Genomic DNA, 18,225 nt, shown 5'->3' with positions numbered 1-18,225 from the left:
TGTTAAATATTTGTATATGATAATAGAGAAAAGCTATCTCTAATTGAATGACAAAAACCAATTTATTCAAACAAAATTATGCTTTTGAGTATCTCTTTATCTACTGATTCAACCCAAATGATAATAAAGATTTTACAAAGAGAATGTACTTAGAAAAAGACTATGAACATGAGAAGAAAAGAATTCAATAAACAGCAATATTAAAAAGTACCCAATAACCCTTTCTTTCTTTTTTCTTTTTTTGCTTTTGTACCAACACTACCAAAAATTTGCTTACACAAGAATGAAGAAATGGAGCTATACAAACAATCTAGAGGCTTGCAACATGCCCAAAATGTCAACATCAATGGGTGAAGAAACAGTTATTCTAGGCATGAATTTTATTCCAAATAATTTGATTTATTCTCGAGATGGTAAAGAGTAGAAATTTCTGAAATTTTGTGTTAAACATGAGAATCAAATTGAGTTGAACAAGTGTAGGGAAAACAAATTGAATACTAAAATAGGGTCCCATGAGAAAACAAAATGACTAATACATTTCCGTTCGACATGATAAATGAATCTTACCTTGAAAACACAACACAATGGGAAAAAAATTAAATTCTAAAGAGAGTTCAAGTCCTAAACCAAGTGATCAAATCTGATGAAAAAAAAAATAAGAAACTCATTAATCAGATCCAAGAACATTTCTATAAGGTTGACAAATGATCCAAAAAGCAGAAAGAGCGAATCAAATAAAGTCAATTTTAAGTACAAGAGTCAATGCACCATTCTACTTAGCTCCTTAAATGTCCTGATTTCTGTTTTGGCCCATAACACTGCCTTCGATCCTACATACAAATTGAAGGTACCTTCTTAAGAGATGAAGGCTTCACTGCAAACTTGTAATCAATTGAAGGCATTTTTTTTAATCAATTTCCAATCAAAGATCTATCAGTTGAGTTGAGCGATATATATGCTGGACTTGTCATTGTAGCTATAAAAGGATTGAAATGGCAGTAATGGTTGAAGCATAGAAAGCCTGTTATGTAGCACTGATTGTGAGTAGGGACTAGTTTTCATTTCTATACTTTTTTTTGTTGTTTTACTGATGAATTAGATGGTTTATAATTGAACATTAATCGGCCAACTTGTAAATCCTTGAATTTTATTCGAATTCAATTAATTAATTCATACCTTGATATGCATAATTATTTATCTCACAATACACAATCCTCATCTTCAAGGATCTTCATCATCGTTCGTTGTAGTTCATTATTTAACTCTGTTTCTTCCCTTGTTTCAAAAATGACAGGATCTTTAGGAACATAAAGGACCAATATTTGACACCCAATCAAGAGAAACAAAGATGAAACATGTTACATTAGAAGATAATAGAAATGAAATATTGAAAACGGAGTTGTATGCAATTCTTTTAGCCATTATCTAATATAGGTACATTGAAATAGTAAAAATCCAGAAAAGAACCCACAAGCGCAATTATACAATAATTCCATTGAAATCAACTTTAAAAGCAGTACATCCATATACACAATAAAAAAAAGTAACAATGAATAACATAAAATAGCAATTTCAACAGAAACTACTGAAAAATAAAAGATTCATATTAATGCAAAAGGTTTACAATTTGATAAAAGAGTATCAAATAAACTAAGAATTGGGAGATTAGATCTATAAACCAAAACCCATTATAAGAACATGTACAGATCTAGGGGATTTGAAATTTGGATCCAAATTAAAACTTACCGGATCTTGGATCCTGCGAGACGACTCAAAAAATGCTTCACCTTTTTTTTTTTCAGTGGATTAAGCTATCAAGAATTTCCAATTTGAAGAGAAAAAGAGTTTTGGTGTGTGATGCAGATAGGGTTAGAAGGAAATGTGATTAAAAAAATGTTTAAATTAAGTGTAGAAGAGATTAAGCTGGGGAAGAAACACGGAAAAAAAATCAAGGATTTAAGAAGTGGGAAAGAAAGGAGAATAGTGAGGGTAAAATGAAAACCTTGGCTAATTTGTTATACAACCCATGTCCTGAATACTGAATGGTGTGATGCATTTTCAGTTGAATAAACCCATAATGGAATTTGGCTGAAATAGCTTATTACAACCAACCAAACAATGGTTTGGTGATGGGCCCACTGAATTATGTTGTAATGCATTGCTATTTCAGCCAACTAAAGAGGCTGGAGTAATAAATGATACGATCCCTCTTAGAGATTTGAACTCCGAGATTCAACCCACTTTCGTTGAGCTTGAGCTAATCCTCATGGGTTTCATTTTCTATTTTCTATTTTTTATGAATTATGAATTTATTTTATTTTAACTTTTATAATGAATAAAAGCATAATATTGAAATCATCAATCAAGTGGAACTGTAACAAAATTTAATATTTGTATTGTTTTTTTAACAAAAATAGATATTTGTATTCATATCTATATTTATATAAACCTTAATTGAATTGGTGTTGCTCGAATTTCGTACACACAATTATACATATTATAACAAATAGTAATGGGATCATTCTCTAAATACTTATCATCAACGACTATTACTCTTAATCCTATCTAAATAACGCAGAGTTTTTGGATTTGTCACGCATCAGCTAAAACATGATAGGATGCATACTTGCTACACACAAGACTGATCAAGAGAGCATTAAACTTCTACCTTACAAAATCACTTCCTCAAGTACTAACAACCCATAAAAAAAGCATGAGCTTCCACTTGGAAGATGGTAGTAATCCTCAACCCTTTAGAAAAACTACTAATCCAGTAAGCATTCGAATCCCTCAAGATACCGCCAATCACAAAAGAGCCTATATCAATATCCATTAATACATTTGTATTAAGTTTGATCCAACCTTCCTATGAAGATTACCAAGAAGCATGAGTATATCCTCAAACCATAATACTCTAATTACTTTTTGTGAACATAATGTTTGCGAGCCCAAGCCATTCGCGCCACTAGAGTATGCCTTTGGTTACTATGAGCTTCATTGGAAACATAATCATTCCAATTTTTCCAAACCATCCAAAAGACAATAAGAAACAAAGTAAACCATTTGACCCTCGCAACCTCAATACCTCCAACTTTTTTGAGGTTCCATATTACCCACTGATTTCAAGGAAAACTGAAAAAGTCCTCAAAGTCGTCAATGGTATGATTAGTTTCTAAAAGGCATTTTGCACAATTGGAGTCACGCAAAACATGGGTATATTAGAAATTAACAAGAGTACATATCAAAAAATCAATCATAATTGCTTGTATATCTCAAGTCATCAGTAGCTTTATATACAACAGATAGTAGCTTAGTAACTAACGTAACAAATTAAAAGAAACTCAGAAACTGCTAATTGTGTTGAACTACCTAACTAAAAATTGTTAGTTGATATCCTCCCTACTTTCTTTTGAAAAATCAGTAAGAGCTACATCAGTAAGTTGATCTCAAAAGCGTTGAAAACTCTTAACGGTTAATGGTTTAGTAAGAATGTCTGCAGAACTTTGTCACAAACAAAGTGCAAGTCTATTTCAATATGTTTGGCTCAAACATGAAGAACATGGTTTGCTGTGAGAGATCCAACACTCACATTATCACATCAAATTGTTGGCACTCCAGTAAAGACAACCCTAATCTCTGCAAGCAAAGACTGAAACCACGCAAGCTCAGAAGTAGCATCTTCTAGACTTTGATATTCTACCTCAGTTGTGGAATGAGATATTACATTATGCTTTTTGGATGACCAACCAATAAGATTAGCTCCAAGATACACACAATATCTAGACATGGATTTTCTATCCTCTAATGAGTTGGCCCAATCTGTATCTGAGAACCCTGTCAAAGTAACTGTAGATGGTTAAAAATTCAACCCAAAATCAAGAGTTCCTCTAACATATTACAGAATTCATTTCACTACACACTAGTGAACATCATAAGGAGAGTGCATATACTAGCTGACCTTGTTAACAATAAAAGAAATATCAGGTCATGTCAAGCACAAATACTATAGACCACCTACAACCTGATGATACAAAGTGCAATCTGGCAACTTTGTTCTAGAAAGTGAGGAAAATGTAGGAACACTCACCATCGGGGTAGGAACTGATTTAACATTACTCATACTGGCTCATTCTAGTAACTCACGAGCATACTTCTGCTGCGAGACATGCATATTATTCGCACCTCTGGTAACTTCAAGCTCAAGAAAATAATGAAGATCACCAAGGTCTTTAAGAGAAAACTGCTGATGAAGAGTTTGAATCACATCATTTATATCTACCTCAAAAGCACCTGTGACAAGTATATCATTTACATAGAGTAGTAGAAACACTCAACCGAAAGAGGTCCTCTTAAAAATAAAGAAGAATAAGCTCTAGAACTCTGAAAATACAATGTACTAGTCAAAAAACTTCTCAGTGTATCAAAACAAGCACGTGGTGCCTGCTTAAGCCCATACAGTGACTTTTTTAGCTCACACACTAACTGATTACCCTTTAAATCACAAACCTTAAGCTTAGGAGGTTGTCACATATATACCTCTTGAAGTAACTTGCCATTCTAAAAAGAATTATTTACATCTATTTTTCGGATCTTACACTACTATGATTACCATAGCAAGCACCATTCGAATTGTATTTTCCTTGACAACAAGACTGAAGCTTTCATAGTAATCTAAACCACTAGTTTGAGAAAAACCCCGTGCCACCAATTGAGCTTTATTCCTGGGTACACTGTCATTATGATTCCTTTTTATTTTAAATAACCATTTACATCCCACCAAATTATGATGAGCTGGAGCAGGTACCAAATCACATGTGTCATTCTTGATTAAGGCCTGAAGTTCCTCATCAACAGCTTTCTGCCACGAAGGAATTGTCATGGCTTCATGGATACTCTTAGGCTCAGTCACACTCAATTCAACAACATAAGTCTTGGGCTTAAACACTCCTACCTTACTCTTAGTAATCATAGGATGCACATTAAAGGTAAAGGAACTTCATGAACAACAGTGACTTCTAGCATTTGAGGAGCATGCTTATCTTGAGAATGTTCTGCAACATTAAAGTCCATAAATTGTAAACCACCACTGGAAGACAGAGAGCCACCTACAACATCAGAAGTCCCAACAGAGGGTGAGGTCTCAACTATAACACAAGGTGACTGCACAAATAAAGGCAAAGTTGTTAGTAACAACTGAAAACCAGAAGTAGAAGCCATTTCAAAAGAACCAGACAGTGATTGAGCAAAAGGAAATATTTGATCATCAAATTTCACATGTTGTGTAATGTAGACTCTGTCATGATGATTAGCACATTTATACCCTCTGAATTGTCAGCGTAACCCAAAAAAACACAATCGGCTGAACTATACTATAGTTTGTGACGGTTGTAGGGCTGAAGAAGAGGATAACACCTGCAATCAAATACTTTAAGAAATTAAAGATTTCGTTGCTTACAAAACAATTTCATAGTAGGAGAGAGTCCCCCCAAAGATTTATTAGGTAAGCAATTTATAAGGTACACTACTGTAGCAAAAAACATCACTCCAATATAACAATAGAAGTGAGGCCTGAGCCAAAAGCATCAAGCCTGTTTCAACAATCTGGTGATGGTGATGTTCCACCAGACCATTCTGTTCAGAAGTATGTGGGTAGGAAAGTCTATGTCGGATTTTAAAATTCTGAAAATAAGGCATAAACTCTAAAATTCACCCCCACCACCAGTTTGGACATGTTTAATTTTATACCCAATTGCAACTCAACTTGTTTATTAAACATAATAAATACAGATAAAGCATCAGATTTTTTGTTTAAAAAATAAATCCATGTATGGCGAGCAAAAGCATCAACAAATGAAATATAATATTGTTTGCCATCTAAGAAACAGGTTGCAAGCCTCCAAAGATCAACAACAATCAACTCAAGAGGCTTAGTATACACTATATTGGAAGAAGAAAAAGAAAAGCTTATGAGATTTGCCCAACTCATAATCATTGCACAACAATCTAGTTTTATTTCTAGGAACTGAAAGATTACAAGATTTCGAACAACTTACTAGAACATCAATGGAGGGATGCCCAAGCCTTCTATGCCAAAGACCCAACTGAGTCAGACCTGAATCAATACACGAGTCAGTCCCAGTCATGTGATCAACAACCAAACCTAGAGAGGATGAGTGCAACAATTGTAACTGATACAACCCATCATATTCATGACCTTGCAGTAATATCTGGTGAGTGCAAAGATCCTTCACATAATAAAAATGGGGTAAAACTCAAAGTAAAAACTATTATCTTTAGTAAACTTTAAGGTAGATAGCAAGTTTTTGTGAATCTGAGGTACATAAAGGGCATCGTTAACTTCCAGTGATACATTTTCAAAATTTAAGAAAGAAGAACCAATTTGAGAGATAAGAATTGACCTATCATCACCAATCACTACTCTACCTAGTCCATCATATGGTTGAACCTGTACAACTTTGGAAGCATCATTGGTTATACGAGTAGTAGCACAACTATCAAGATACCAAACTTGACCGGTGACCGTTCGAGGAGTAGCAACCGTCGTAATAATGTTTGAGTTAGAATCAGAACCATTATAATCTGCATATGTCACTCCAGAAAGGAAACCAAATGTAGACCCTGAAGAGTTAAAGGTTGGAGGTGAAGCGACATAAGTGGGATATGATGAGACACAAGCAAAAGAAGCGCCAAAAATGAAAGAAGAAAATACGCGAGCAGACGGTGAAGAAAAAACACTAGCAAACCCTAAACCTAATGAATTATTTGGATCACGCTCAGCATAACAACATTAGGTTGAAACAAGCTGAGAAGAATGAGCCTAAACATGATTACCTGGATTGTACTCAACATAACAATATTGAGCCAATGCAAACTGAGAAAAAGTAGATTGAGAAGAAAGGGCTGATATGACTTCAAGCTAATTATCATCATACTAATAAAAACATCGGCGGGCAATATGCCCTAATTTATCACAGATCTAACATTGAGGGCGAGATCCTCGTCTAAATCTTCCATGCCCATGACCCTTACTATACCCATTTCGTCCAAATCGAAAAGACTGAGATGTCATCAGACTAGAATATGACTGTACAGAGATCGAAGTTGGAGCAGACGAGGAATGACTAGCAAGATTAGCCGTAATCGTGACCTGAGCAAGATGGACATTCTAACGAGCCTTCGCATTTAACAAGGCAGTTGCAATTTCTTGTAAATCAAATGGTGTTTGACTTGCGGTGATGATGGAAACCACATGGTCGTACTCCAACAGAAGGCTATTTAAAATCTCTAACTATTGCTCTTCTTGAAGAACTCTCTAACCACACCTAACCAAACAATCACACAAGTTCTTTATACCAGCAAGGTAATCGGACATAGTCATATCATTTTTGCAAAAATTATGAAGTAAAGAATGATACCTCAAGGCTTTTGTTGTTGATTAACTGCCAAAAATTCTTTTCAATCAAACCACAACATAGATGTAGATAAAGAATCACCAATTAACCAGTTATGCAGAGTAAGACTTATAGTGGGCAAGAGCCACGTAGAGATAGCAACATCTTACTACTCAGATTGAGCAAAAACAGGGTTTCCACTGGTAGACCCCCATAACTAGTGACCACAAATGGAGGAACCAACATTGTACCATCAAGATAACTCCGAAGACGATAAGTCTTAATCACAAGTAAGACATGTTCTTCTAGGCTAAGAAATTGCCATCATCAATCAAAGTCGCAACCTTCTAAGATGCGAAAGCAAATGGATTCTCCTCTAATACCATATTAGATTAACAAGAGTACATATCAAGAAATCAATCATAATTGCTTGTATATCTCAAGTCATCAGTAGCTTTATATACAATAGATAGTAGATTAATAATTAATGTAACAAATTAACAGAAACTTAGAAATTACTAACTATATTGAACTATTTAACTAACAGTTGTTAGTTGATAGGGTATAGGCCTTCAGTTCAATTCCACAATGTTGAACTACCCATCATCTGGCATGTCTTTTTAATGTATTTCATTATTAGCCAATAACTAATCATTATGAAAAAATCCATATGAATCACCTTACTCTTTGGAGAGCCCTACGTTTTCATATTAACTTTCATGTCAAGTCCTTTTCACCTCAACCAATACCTGCAATAATATTATATGTCTTCGATGTATAAAAACTCACCATGTGATAACCATTCGAAAATGAGCATATCATCTTCTATCTTCACCTAAAGGGGTAAAATCCACTTAATTCAATGAAAAATGTCATCGATTAACTTCAAATGTAATGTTTGCCATGCCCAACCCTACTAGAGTTCACCTTATCCATAACCATGCCCAACCAATATGCTCGTGAGTGTTTTAGGAGTGACAATGCTGCTCTTGTTCCTACTTAGAGGTCTGTGCTTGCGACTAAGGGTCAAGGGATTAGTCGTGGTAGTTTTGTTTTTAAAGGTAGTGTGAGAAAAGGGAGCAAAGTTATTGCTTATCAGTCAAAGGCCATAGTGCCGATTCAAGCATTCATTGTACGGACTCACGAGGAAGGTAACACTACCAAAATTAGCTATGATTGTATTGAGTCGTTTGAGGCAGTTAGTATTAGTTGACCGAGTGTGTAGGTAAAGTTCGTTAAAGATTCAAAATGCAATTTTTACCATTGACTTCTTGATTATGCCATTCGGTAATTTTGAAATAATATTGGGTATGGATTGACTAACCGAGCACAGGTTGATATTGGATAGCCGTAAAAAAAGTTTTTGGTTTAAAATGCTAATGGTAATACGATAGAGGTGAATGGTGTTAGGAAGAGTGTAACACCCCTAACCTGTCTCCGTCGAATTAGGGTTACGGAGTTTTACCATATAATCAGAAACATTTAAACATCATATCATTCAACATATTGATAATACCATAAACCTTTCATTCACATGCATATTGTCCTTAAATTGGGCCTTCGAGGCCCTAGAAATAGCGTGGAAGTAATTCGGGACTAATTTGAAACAATTTGGAAAGTTGAGAAAAAAGTTACAAAATTTGAAAAATAGGGGTGACACTGCCGTATGACATGGCCCTAGGCCGTGTAACCTTTGAAATAGGGACACACGGTGGTGTCCCAGCCCGTGTCCTCACCCGTGTAACTCACTGAGTAGGGTCACACAATAATGTTACACGCCCGTGTGCTTAGCCATGTAACTTTTTGAGTTACCCTACATACCCGTCTGTTAAGCAGTGTGTTAGGATGTGTAACTCACTAACATGAACCCTTTGAAATTCTCAGATGACACATGGCAATGTCGCCAGGCCATGTGCCTCAGACGGCTGATTCAGACACCCGTGTCCTAAGCCGCGTGAACCCAAAATTTACCTAAAATCAAACCATTTCATGCATAAACATTCAATCCAATTATGCACACTTTCAATGGACCAAAACATCATCCAAGAACACCTATAAATTCCATTTCCAAGACCTTAATTCAACTAACCAATATGTCATTCAAAGGCACCACAATTAGCATCTAACACATCACTTACCTAAACATGTTCACATGCCTCATTTCATGCATACAAACCTAGTCTATTTAGGTACTAAAACATACCACATTTAACCATTTCCAAACCATTTAAAACATGCCATAATAGCCATGTTTACATGCCTTAATAAGCAACCAAAATGAAAACATTTGGTAAACATAAAAAAGCACCAGTCAAACGTAATATTTAAGACCTAAACATCTCAAAGCACCATTACATAACATCCTATACATTTCAACTACATTTTCACCTATATATACATGGCACTACCCTAAGAGATAGAAAAACTGCCAACTTAGATAGATAATGTGAGCCGGTTGTTTGATCCTCCCAAAATGTCAACAATGATTATCTACAAAACAATCCACAAGAACAGGTAAGCTTACACAATTTAGTAAAGACATAGTATAACATTTAATCTAAATACAATTAGACACAACTCATATACTATTTGATTCAGGATTACCAGAGTATAACCAGGGGCATGTAAGTTCATTTAGGGGTACCGAAGTACAAACATGGGCACGAATGTGCAATCAAGGGTACCAAAGTACTAATAGGGGCACATATGTACAATCAGGGTTACTGAAGTACAAACAGGGGCACGTATGTGCAATCAGGGGTACCAAAGTACAAATAAGGGCACGCATGTGCAATCAGGGGCAGGGATTCAAATAGCGGGCCGATATCAGAATAGCGGCCGTTATATAGCGGTAGCGGCACCGTCCGAAACCGCTTTTGCTGAAAATAGCGGTGTGAAGCGGAGTCACACCAATAGCGGTGGGTCGCGGCCGCAACTTAACGGGTAACGGCCAATTGCGGCAATAACGGGCCGCTATTCCCGTTATTTTCCGTTACAGTAAATTTTAAAAAAAAGTCATCCCCCAAAACAAAAATCGACAGAAACAGTGAAAAACAAAAGGGAATATATTCCCCCACCTGCAAAGTGCAAAATCAGAGAGCTTTCAATAAAAAAAAGTAAAAAGAAGTCAAAGAAACAAAAAAGTAATCAAAACTCAAAACCAATAGAAAAAGAAATATGAAATTCTGTTTCTTATATATGGGCAAACAACAAGCAGCAGATGAAAGCAAGGAGCCGAGCCAACTGCCGAGGACTTGAATCTGAAAAGCAAACCCATCTATTTCCTCTTCGAAGTATTGTAGGTTTCTTCCAGTTCTTTCTCAGCCCTTCTAAGTTCTAAGCCAGTATTCCTTTACCTGGTTTTTCACACTTTCAAGTTTCAACAGCAGTAGAGATTCGGCCATTTTTGTTGATAGTCTGATGAGTTGGAGGCTTGGAGCCTTGGAGGCTACTGGTTAGGGTTAGGGAATAGAAAGAATCATTTCATTTTCTTTTAATTTTTCTGTTTTTGTTTTTGTTTGTGGCTTTATTGGCAATTGGCATGCTGGTCTGTTTTGTTTCTTCTTTGACTCTTGTTTTACTCATTAATTAGGGGCAGCCACCGTCCATTTTAACCACTAGAAAATAGGCATGTAAATTGTGCTTTTATCCACCTATACATTGTTAAAATTTGTCTTAAAATAATTATTTGAAAATTTCTTTATTAAATTTAAATATATATATATAAATTTCTGGACACAATTTTTAATATGACATGGACTTCATATATAAAGTTGTGTTCTCATATCATATTAATAAAGATTTATAAGTGCTAGAAAACATTCTAAAATCATTAAAAGTGAATTTTTATAATTATAATTATAATTACTATGTTTTACAATAAGTTGTGCGAATTTGAAAAAAATCACGATCGCGATACCCGCAGTGACCGCAATAGCGTCCGTTATGTCCGCGACCGCGACAAACGCGACGCGACCGAAAACGCGACCGCGACCGCAATTTAAATCCCTGATCAGGGGTACCAAAGTACAAACAGGGGCACATATGTGTAATTAGGGGTACCGGAGTATAAACAGGGGCACGTATGTGTAATCAGGGGTACCAAAGTACAAATAGGAGCACATATGTGCAATCATCGATAAATATTTATAAACATCTCAATTAAAGGACAATAATATAAGATTACAAGTAAAAATTTATTTATGTATTGAAATACTATGGACTTACCTACTATTTGATTCCGGTCAATATGTAGGGACTATTCCGTTATTTTTCCTTTTCCTCGGTTATTGTCTCTCTAATTCAAGTCTTAATCTATATAATAATTAAATACAATATATTAATCTCATACACATTCCACATTCCATTCAGTGTATATGACCTTAACTTTTCATTAATTACATATTTTCCCTAAACTTTTACAACTATTTCAATTTAGTCATTTAACCCGAAAATCATCAAATTGACCATTTTCTAATAATCAAATTATAGCCGATTATTCTAGGCCCTTTAACAATCCTTATTGCACATCAAATTCACTATCAAACCTTGAAAATTTGACATTTTAACAATTCAATCCTTAAATCAAAATCTAACAAAAATCACTTCAAAAAAAAAACCCAAATACCACAATCAAAGCTTCAAACACATAGCTATAATAAAAAAATTCAAGATTCGTCAATGGAAACTTCTAAAATTTTTAATAGATTCAAAAACGAAGGTACAGACTACCTGGACCTAGTTGCAACGATATCAAAAGCATAAAAAATTACAAGAAACATGTTTAAAACGGACCTACATGTAAGAATTCTTGATGGCCGAACTTCAAACCTTCAAAATGGTGTTTTTCTCTTCTAATTCTGGTGGAGATAGCCAAGGATGAAGATGATACAATTTTAATTTCTTTAGTTTTTAAGTTAGTTATTCAATTACCATTTTAACCTTGGTTATTAACCATACAAAGCATCAAATTCATGTCCATATTTGTCTACTAACTCCTTAAATGGTATAATTACCATATAAGTCCATTAGCTTTCCTTTTCATATCCATTTAAATCTTTTAACTAATAGAATTTAACTTTTTCACTTTTTCAATTCAGTCCTTTTTCTTTAATTAATTATCTAAATGATAAAATTTCTTAACCAAAATTTAATACAACCCTAATGACTCCGTAAATATTGTAAAAATAATATTTTCAAATCAACACAACATAAATTTTTTGTCTCGAAACTACTGTTCCATCATCACTGAAAAACGGGTTGTTACAACTCTCTCCCTCTTAGGAAATTTCGTCCTCAAAATTGTTACCTGAAAATAAGTTCGGATATTGTAGCTTCATCAATTCCTTAGTTTCTTAGCTTCCTCAATACCATGTCGATGCCATAAGACTTTCACTAACGGTTCTTGTTTATTCTGAAGTTCTTTGACTTCCTAAGCCAAAATTTTCACTAGTTCTTCAGAATACATCAAATTTGGCTGCAATTTAGTTTCACTATGAGGAATCACGTGTGAAAGATCACATCTGTACCGTCTTAGCATTGAAACATGGAAAACATTATGAATTTTCTCGTGTTCAGGAGGTAACGCTAATCTGTAAGCTACAAGACCGAATCTTTCTGTAATCTCTTATAGCCCGATAAATATCAGACTCAACTTTCCTTTCTTTCTAAATTGCAGCACTTTCTTTCGTGGAGAAACTTTTAAAAATATCTGATCGCCAACAGCAAATTCTATATATTTTCTTTTCAAATCCGTGTATGACTTTTAATGAACAGATGTAACTTTAAAAAAATCTCTAATAATTCAAACTTTTTCTTCAATTTCTTGAATCAAATCAATCCTTACTATCTTGGATTTGCTCAGCTCAAACCAATACAACGACGTTTTACATTTTGTTTCGTATAAAGCTTTAAACGGTGCCATTTTGATATTGGACTGATAACTATTATTATAAGCGAACTTAGCTAAAGGTAGATATTTTTCCCCGCTACCCTCAAACTCGAGAATACAACATCGTAACATGTCTTCTAAAATTTGAATTACTTGTTCTGATTGCCCATCCATTTGAGGATGAAATGCTTTACTGAAATTGAGTTTAGTGCCCAAATCTTCGTGAAGTTTACTCCAAAATGTTGATGTAAATCGTGGATCATAATAAAAAATTATAAATGTCAGAACTCCATGCAATCTCACAATCGCAGACACATATAATTCTGCTAACCTTTCAAGTGAGTAATTTGTTCTAATAGGAATAAAATGGGCCGACTTAGTCAATCTATCAATAATCATCCAGATCGAATATTTCTTTTTCAGAGTTATAGGCAAACCAGATACAAAATCCATCATGACTCACTCCCACTTCCGCTCAGGAATGATAACAGGTTGTAATAATCACAACGGTACCTGATGCTCTGCTTTTACTTGCTGACAAATCAAACATTTGGCTACGAACTCACAAATCTAACGTTTCATACCCGGCCACTAGTATTTCTCTTTCAAATCACAATACATCTTCGTGCTACCCGAATGAATGGAATATGTACTACTATAAGCTTTTGACAAAATATCACTTTTCAAATTTAAATTATTTAGAAAACAAATTCTATCGCGGAAATGCAATGTATCATCATCACCAATTCTGTATTCAGTAGTCAAATTATCCTGAACCAAGTTTCATTTCATTATCAACTTTGGATCGTCATTTTTTGTAACAGCCCGATTTTCAATGGTGACGGAAAAGTGGTTTAGGACCACAAATTTCCATCCTAATAACTTGTAAATATTATTTTTAGAATAATTATAGAGTTATTAGAGTCGTATTAAAATTTGGTTTAGAAATATTAACGTTTATATAGTTAATTAAAGAAAAAGGACTAAACTAAAAAAAGTGTAAAAGTTAGTAATGAAGTTAATTAAATGACTAAATAGCCTATTGACCGTATGAGGAGGGACCAATATAATAATTAGTCCCTAATAGTTAGTGTTGGATGGTTAAACATGTGATAATTATAATTTAATGTGTAATGAATGGAAAATTTGTAAATAAAATGAAATTAAAACAAAATTAAGTAAAACAAAAATGCTTTCTTCTTCATTTTGAATCTCCCATTGCTGAAACACCCTAGAAAGGAACTTGGAGAATCGGCTAAGCATTGAGGCCTTGTATGTGAGTTCAATTATTACCCGTTTCTTATAATTTTTATGTTTTTGAAATCGTTGCAACTAGGTCTAGCTAGCCCGTGTATTCGTTTTTTATTTTGTTAAAAATTTTAGAAGTTTCCATTGTTGAATATTGGATGTTTTTGATGAATATCATGTATTTGGAACTTTGATGTTATTGTATGATTGTTTTGCAAAAAGATTTTTGTTAAATTTTGATTTTAGGATTAAATTATGAAAACATTAAAATTTTAGGGTTCAATATTAAATTTGATGTTTATTAGGGGTTTTTTGAGGGCCTATTATATTTGAATAAAATATTGAATTGAGAAAATTTGTTAAATTGCTGAATTTTGATATAAGGGACTAAATTTTAAAAATTGTAAAAGTTTGGAAAAATTGTGCAAATTAAAAAAATAAAAGGGTATTAATTGTAAAATGGATTGGGATATGAAATGTATGCTAATAATTGAATAATTTTACTTTTTAGATCAAGATCCCGTACATATTCATAGAAAAAGAAAAATAGCGGAATAGTCCCTAAACTTCTGCAATTTCTACAATTCAATCTAGGTAAGTTCGTTATGTGGTTGCTATTAATATTATTGAATATTCATACTTTTTCATTATTTGGTTTAATTCATGAATTTCATTTAGTTATGTTTAACGAAATAGAAACGGTGTTATTCAGGCTATATGCCTAACAAGCTTTGTGCCGATGTTATTCGGACTATGTGCCTAGTAGGCTTTGTGCCAGTTTTATTTGGGCTATGTGTCAATCAGGCTTTGTGCCTAGAAGGATTTATGCCGATGTTATTCGGGCTCTGTGCCTAGTAAGCTTTGTGTCGGTGTAATGCAAATTGAATTAATTTAATCATTTTCGATTAAGTAATAAATGAAACTGATACCAAACTTACTAAGCTTTTTATGCTTATTAGTTTGATTTATTCTTGTAAGACCTTTGTAATCGTTGGTTTGATTAGATCAACTCGGAAGCTTGCACACTATCATCAACATTTCGGAAGTCATTTTGGTTGTTGCTAGTTGGTTTAAGTGGCATGTACTAGAAAGGGTCGTTAGTATTTAGATATTTTATATGGATGTAAATATTGAAAGTTAACATGTTATGCTTGTTGCTAGTACAAGATAGTTGAACTTTTGTGCATAATTACGTAAACCTTTTGGAACATATATAAGTAGAAAATGTATAAAATTTTGCTGTCAAATGATGATGCTTGAATTCTTCAAGTATGCTATGTGAATTAGTTTATAATAAGTCATGATGCTTCATTTTGATAAGTCTTTGACATGTTTAAATGAATGGTTGATTACTTGAAATTGAGGTGCCTTGTGGGTGTATTGGTTGGATGAATTTTTGGTATATTGAATGGATTATTTCATGAATGAATTGGTTTGTTTTGAGGTCTTTAATGTAGGAACAAAATGCTTTTAGGTACATGTTGGAGTTGGGCATGGAAATGGATTAAATTTCACCAATTTCATGTCTACACGACCGTGTGTCTCCTATAGTTTACAAAGGGTTACAAGTTAGGCAGTTACATGTCCTAGCACATGGTCTAGCACATGGGCATGTAAGGCCACTTCGAAGGGTACACAGCTTGGCACACGGGCGTGTGGCTTGGTCATGTGACCCAAGTTAGAGTGTTACACTGGCACAACACGGGTTGAGACATGGCCGTGTGTCCTTACTTTGAATGCCCATACGGCCTGAGACATAGGCGTGTGTCTTAGCCGTGTGAGTCACACGGTCGTGTGACCCCTGCAGTTGAAAATTTTCATCTTTTTCTAAAAAATTCTATATGTTTCCAATTTAGTCCTGACTTGTTTCTAATGTGTTTCTAGAGTTTGAGGGCTCGTATAAGGGACAATATGTATGTTAATGATTGCCTTTACTAAGATTGATGTTGTGATATTAAATTTTTTAAAGTTTTTGGATAGTTTTGAAGTGTAATCCTCAGTAATGCTTCATAACCCTATTTTGGCGACGAATATGGGTTAGGAGTGTTACAATTTTGCAACTTTCGAATTCATTGTAAAAACAAGGGTTTAGTCTTCAATTTCGCTAATACAGAACCACTAGCATTTAAAGCCAAATGAGCATTCAATGCTCAAAGTACAAGCAATGATGACTTTCTGCTGAGTGCATCTGCAACTACATTAGCCTTTCCCGAATGATAATCAATAACTAAATCATAATCTTTTAATAGCTCTAACCAGCGTTGCTGTCTCAAATTCAGTTTCTTCTGGGTCATTAAAAATTTAAGCTTTTGTGATCAGTATATACGTGACATTTCTTACCGTATAAATAATGCCTCCATGTCTTCAAAACGAAGACAATCACGGCCAACTCAAGATCGTGAGTAGGATAATTCTTTTCATGCGACTTTAACTGTTGAGAAGCATACGCTACTACTTTCCCTGACTGCATTAACACACAACCTAAACTATTGAGAGACGCATCACTGTAGACAACATATATCATCCTAGACTCAGGCTAAGTCAATACTGAAGCTTCTGTTAATATGTGTTTCAACTGATCAAAACTCTGTTGACATTTATCAGACCAAATAAATTTGACGTTTTTCTGTAGTAACTTGGTCATAGGTGAAGCAATGATTGAGAAGGTTTTAATAAATCGTCAATAGTATCCAGCTAATCCCAAGAAACTTCAAACGTCAGAAACATTCTTCGGAATTTTCCAATAAACAATTGTAGATACTTTATTTGGATCAACTCTACTTTTATTAGTAGATACTTTATTCCAAATTTTGCATACATTTGTTTTTCATGCAAGGTCTACATCACAACTTGTAGATGTTTGGCATGATCTAACTCGTTCGGTGACTAAATCAATATGTCATCAATGAATACTAGAACAAACCAATCTAAATATGGTCGAAATACTCAAAAATGCTTTGTAACCCTATTTCAAAGACAAATATAGGTTTGAGGTGTTACATTTATTAGTATCAGAGCTATGGTTTAGTCGGTTCTTAGACTGAACATATCATGTATAGAGTCTAGAAATACATGCCACTTGACTAACCAATGATAGTTTGAATTGTTCTTATATAGATAAAAAGATGTCGCTAGGATCCAATTGAGCAGGTTTTGATAAGGTAGAAAGTTTTATTCCATCTACTGATGAGGAAAGTATATAGAATGAAGCTAGACCGCAAGGATCTAGGGATGTTGCATCTGATGCATTTCTCTGTATGATGCATGACATGTAGGATCCATATTTAAAGGTAAACTCTGCAATTCCACAACCTCAATCTTCTCACCCTCAAGGTTCGATTAAACAACGTGTTCATAGAGTGTCCATTGATAAAGTTAGAAAGTGTGGGGCCGTTGAATTTTGTGGTAATGTGAGTGATGGCCCAACCAAGGCTGAATATTGGTTAGAACATAATCAGAAGATGTTAGATGAAATGTTGTGCTCCCCTGAAGATTGTTTACTATGTACGGTATCATTGTTAAAAGAGGAAGCATTCCAATGGTGGTCCACATTAACGGCAGTGGTACAAAAGGAAAGAATCGACTGGGACTTATTTAAGTCCAAATTTTGAAAGAAGTATGTTAACAAATGCTATTTGGAGCGGAAGAAAAAGGAATTTCTTAAGTTTAAGTAAG

General features: G+C 34.3%; 1 long non-coding RNA gene across 22 annotated transcripts; it reads right to left on the bottom strand.

Moving 5' to 3' along the window:
- Positions 1-477: 477 nt before the first annotated feature.
- LOC107936639 (uncharacterized) lies at positions 478-7,997 on the bottom strand. Of its 22 annotated transcripts, none has more exons than XR_005925622.1 (7): positions 7,437-7,997; positions 6,054-7,343; positions 5,321-5,412; positions 4,088-5,105; positions 3,725-3,834; positions 1,747-3,649; positions 478-1,297 (listed from the first exon to the last, which is right to left on the bottom strand). It is a non-coding gene; the product is annotated as an uncharacterized lncRNA (long non-coding RNA). The 22 variants fall into 22 exon arrangements; XR_005925621.1 differs by having other exon boundaries at positions 1,747-3,834; positions 6,054-6,112; positions 6,445-7,343; XR_001694452.2 differs by having other exon boundaries at positions 1,747-3,834; positions 5,321-5,425.
- Between the last annotated feature and the right edge of the window lie 10,228 nt (positions 7,998-18,225).

Source organism: Gossypium hirsutum, chromosome A04, assembly GCF_007990345.1.
Source record: "Gossypium hirsutum isolate 1008001.06 chromosome A04, Gossypium_hirsutum_v2.1, whole genome shotgun sequence".
NCBI classification, from domain to species: Eukaryota; Viridiplantae; Streptophyta; class Magnoliopsida; order Malvales; family Malvaceae; genus Gossypium; species Gossypium hirsutum.
This window is presented reverse-complemented; position numbering and strand designations above follow the sequence as displayed.